We start from the raw sequence: 5,244 nt of genomic DNA, 5'->3' as shown, positions 1-5,244 counted from the left end.
AGAAAGGGGGGGGAGATAGAGAGCAAAACGATGGCAGGTTGTGTGACAGGGTCCAAAATTGAAGAATAACAGAGAGAAGGGAGGAATAGAACACTGGGAATCGAAGAAAAGGAATAGAAGAAAATATTAAGGAAAACAAAAACAAAACAAAACAAAACAAATAAAACCACACACACACAAAAATGGCTCACGCAAAAAAAAAAAAGGGTAAATGTTTCGTTTAGGTCCACCTCCACAATTTTCTTTAAAATGACGACATTTAAAGGTTTTCGACTATGCTGAATACGAAAATCGCATTGAAATGTTGCAGAGATAAGTAGTTATCAAGATAGAAAAAAATGCATTATGCACGGTAATTTTGGCGGCCATTTTTTACGCGCATGCGCGCGCCCTAAGCAATCAGAATTTTACACGAAGGAAAAAAACCAAGTACTCTCCCCCATCCAAAATGGCCGCCAAAATTACCGTGCATAATGCATTTTTTTTCTATCTTGATAACTACTTATCTCTGCAACATTTCAATGCGATTTTCGTATTCAGCATAGTCGAAAACCTTTAAATGTCGTCATTTTAAAGAAAATTGTGGAGGTGGACCTAAACGAAACATTTACCAAAAAAAGAAACGAAGAAAATAAAGAAGTCGCGAAATATTTAAATAATAACCAAAAGAAAACGAATTAATCGCATAGAAGACTCGTTGCTCGTTTGTCTCTGCTCTGTCGTTATTTTCATGGCAAGTGCTCGTCTGGGCTTCAAACTTTAGTTTCCCCTGCAAACCATTGACAACAAACACTCATCTGACAAAAACTATCAACACATTTTCTCTACGCTATGTCTGTTCCTTAATCTAAACACAAATTCTATGAGCAAAGTTTTTTTTTTCCTATTAGCCTTGTTCGATCGTTAAATACGAACAAATATTTTATTTTAATTGATGCAGGATTCTTATTTATTATAAACAGAAATACCGTAGATATTAAACCTAACGTTCAATTTCTTATTTATTATAAACAGAAATACCGTAGATATTAAACCTAACGTTCAATTTCTTATTTATTATAAACAGAAATACCGTAGATATTAAACATATCATAAATTTCCTTTAAAAATGAAGTAAAGCATATAACGGAAAGAAACTGAGGTATTTACATGCGAGTATTATGTTTTTTCTAACCAGTTAACTTCTTGAAAGTAAAATAAAAAATAATAAAAAAATACCTGAGCTGAGATCGAAACCAAAACCGAAAGGAAGTGAACCAAGTACGATAACCATTAGACATGCTTGCTACGTATTAAAACATTGTTTTTAAACTTTACTTATACTTAACATAAAGAAGCTGTCATGTTACACGACTACGCATGCGCAGTCGTAAGATAGTTAAGTAACAAATAAAAATTCGATGACTCCCTACGAACCAATTTTTCAATTTTAACCCCTTAGTAGCACCTTTTCCGGATAAAAAACTGATTGAAAATTTTCCACGTGTTTGCATACCCGATATATTAAATTCTGAGACTGTACATAAAAAATCCGTGAGTATATACACATTCTCACTTTTATAGATATACAGAAAACTGCACGCCTGTGCAGCTGCTTTCCAGCTAACTACAACATGATCGTTTTCAAGGCTAAAGTAAAATGTTCTTGTTGGGCCGTCCTCTTAAATAATCAAATGCTGTCTAATTTTCACCACAAATGATCACGGCACTATGTATCATTGACCATCTTACACTCATTAATATTTCTCCTCGGGTGGTTTAACAAAGATAAGAGGGCATGTGGATAGAGAGAGAGAGAGAGAAAGAGAGAGAGAGAGAGAGAGAGGGGCAGATAGATAAAAAACGATGCAAGCTTCTGCGTCTGGGTTTAAAATTGAAGAATGATAAAGAGAAGGGCGTAATAGAAGAGAAGAAATCGAAGACAAGGAATGGAAAAAAATATTAATAAAAAACAAAAGAACCAAATCACCCCCCCCCAAAAAAAATGACTCACGTAAAAAAAGAAACGAAGAAGATAAAGAAGTCGCGAAATATTTAAATAATAACCAAAAGAAAACGAATTAATCGCATAGAAGACTCGTTGCTAGTTTGTCTCTGCTCTGTCGTTATTTTCATGACAAGTGCTCGTCTGAGCTTCAATCTATAATTACACATGCAAAACATTGAAAACAAGCACTTATCTGATAAGTGGTCCGTCCTTTGTATATATATATATATATATATATATATATATATATATATATATATATATATATATATAAACATGGACATTCATAAGTTGTGAGATTGCAACGTAAGGGCAGGCCAAAGTCTTATCTGGACTTTTCAATATTGTTTGAAGTATTTCATTGAAACTTCATTAGCCGAAACGCTATTAATCTGATGAGATGACATTTTACATCTTGCTTATTGTTAACTAATAGCAACGGATCCATATAACAAACAATCGGAAGTTTGATTTGCGTCAACATGACAACTGACCTCATCATTTTCAATATAAAATTGCTAATGAACCACATACTAACGCTCCACAGGACGACACACTTTAAAAGCATATTATACATACTGGAGTTTGCGTCTGCACTGCTTTAGTTGAATTATAGACAATATACGCAGGCGCTGTTTTAGAGATTGTCACTGTGAAGAGGGAGATAACTCTCGTTTGCTTAAAGATTCCTTCATTTTTTTCATTTCATAATTTAGGACGCGATATATTTTATTAAATCAAAGCATTAAAAAAAAGCTGCGACGATTTTTTGTAATGTAACGAAGTTGATAACATTAATAATACAAAATGTGGTCTTTACGCGACTATTAAGAGAATCGTTTCTGTTTTCATATCACAATTTACGATGCTAAAACCAACGATATTTTATTTTGATTTTGATTTAATAAAAAAAATACCGCGTTCTAAATTATAAGACGAAAATATGAACGATTTTGTTAGTAAACGAGAGTTGTCTCCCTCTATACAATGACAAACAGTAAAACAGAGCCAATATGCAACTGTTTGTTTTGGCCATGTCTAATATCTGAGAAATTTCGTTTAGTCCTCCCCCCTCTGCAAGAATTTAGACACCAGGATCGGGAACTGGGATTAAGAAGTCAGCGCCCCGAAGAGCACTCTGACCTGCAAAAAGGTGCTTTGGTAGCCTCGTTGGCATTCCCCTATAAGGGCGCCTCAGGCGATTAGCTATACACAAACTCCTTTCCTAAAGAATAAAGGAAACGCCTGGGAGGATGGACCTTCTAGAACTGCACAGAAGTAAACTCCCGTCTCCAAATCAACAGGTATCGGATCATCACTGGAATGGTCTAATCATTGTTGATTTTGGGATTAGGGATAAAAATGCTGGGCCGAGTGTATCAGACATAGTTTACTGTGGAACATCCGGACACACTGACATCCTACTCGAAACCAGAACTTATACGTTGATCGTTACAAATATAATTTCGCGCAACAAGATTCTCGGTACATTCTAGATTTTATTTACATTTAAAAAAGTAGCACATACACTTACATAAATTATTTGGAAATCGAAGTTATCTTAAGGGCTATTAAAAAGTCTCCTTGATGGGACTGAGCCATTAGATAATGTTATGTCATAGGAGCCTGTGACCAGGATTGCTAAGAGAATCAACCACGTAAATGATTGACCAGGAAAAATCAAAATTGTTGATATGTTGAAGATCCTGCAATTGTATTCGAGGCGAAATGCACTGGGAACTGGGCATTGCACCTTGACACTACATGGAAAATACTGACAATTTCGTTATAGAAGGACACCTCTTATATGGAAAGTCAGCCTAGTTGCACTTGCAGCAAATAGAAGGGTTGCCGAAAAGCTATCCTGAAGTGTACCATAACTGTTCTATAGGATGCCATGTGATTAGCCGAAGTGATCGCTAGTGGAATGGCTGTTCGACGGCTCTGATTATTGAGCAGGTGCTCCTATTTACAATGTCTTCCCGCGGAACGGAGTTAGATATCAGGGTCGTTTTTTTAATGTGGAGAAAAGGAAAAAAATATCAAATATCTCAGTCGTGAAGGATTTCTCCTCCACTGACAGAGAAAAACAAATTGAGTGCAGCATCTGAAGAACAGATACTACACTTTGATCTTGGCCCGAAGGCCACAAAGGTGGTATTTATTTGCTCCCCCACCGAGCAAATTAGGCACAAGGCCGATTTTTAATGTGAGGAGTGAAGGGGAAATGGAGACCAACTCCCCGGGGAGTAGGGGAGCTGGATAGTGACAATTGGTATGAAGGGTTGCCCCTACATTGACCAAGGTCTTATATGTGGGGTCGCCCCCACATATGGTCTTGGCTTGCAGTATCTGCCGGAACGGATACTACACTTTGATCTTGGCCCGAAGGCCATAAATGTGCTCCCGCGAAATGGAGGGGGTCGGCCTTGTGCGTGTGTATTGAGCAGGTGTTAATGAGATACATAAAGACATCTGGAGGTCTTACTCATGGCAGAGGAATATACGAAATTTAACGATTGGTTTGGATGCTATCACTGCTAGCGTGCGCTTAAATCATGTTTACAATGCAAGAAATAGCAGGCATTCGTTATGGCACTAGTGACCAGCACCAGGACGCTTCTAAGGCAAGAAAAAGACGAAATATCAGGGATACATAGAAGCTCCTTGCGTTTCTCAAGACATATGACCCTTTCACGGAAGATCAGTCTATTCACAGCACTTCAAGTCGAGTACCTGGAGACAAAGAAGTAAATGTTGACAGAGCAACTTCCATTGAAGAGGCAATCATAGCTTCAATGGCTGGGGAAAATGTCCACAAGTACACTTTTAAAAAAGTATCAGGCAATTACTCTTCAAAGCTTCTCTCGACAAAGATGAAACAGTTGAGGCAGATCCACATCTATTCCAGAGACCGTATGTACTATCTACCAATGAACCCTCGCCTTAGCAGCAGCAAGAACGTTTCCAGTATGATCATTGTTATTACCCAAATTTCATCTTTGATGATTCCGCACTACAATAAGAGGCATCCATAACTTATAGTTGATCATTAAAAAAACATTATCACACAACAAGACTCTCGGTACATTCTAGATTTTATTTACGTTTAAAAAGGTTGCACATGCACTTAGATAAAATTATTTTGGAATCGAAGTTATCTGATAGAAGAGTAATTTCCTCAAAATGAAGACCTGACAAAAGCATAGGGGCTATTAAATGTCTCCTTGATGGGGCTGAGACATTAGATAATTGTT

This window comes from Euprymna scolopes, chromosome 30, assembly GCF_053919585.1.
Source record: "Euprymna scolopes isolate OS-2025 chromosome 30, ASM5391958v1, whole genome shotgun sequence".
Taxonomy (NCBI): domain Eukaryota; kingdom Metazoa; phylum Mollusca; class Cephalopoda; order Sepiida; family Sepiolidae; genus Euprymna; species Euprymna scolopes.
This window is presented reverse-complemented; position numbering follows the sequence as displayed.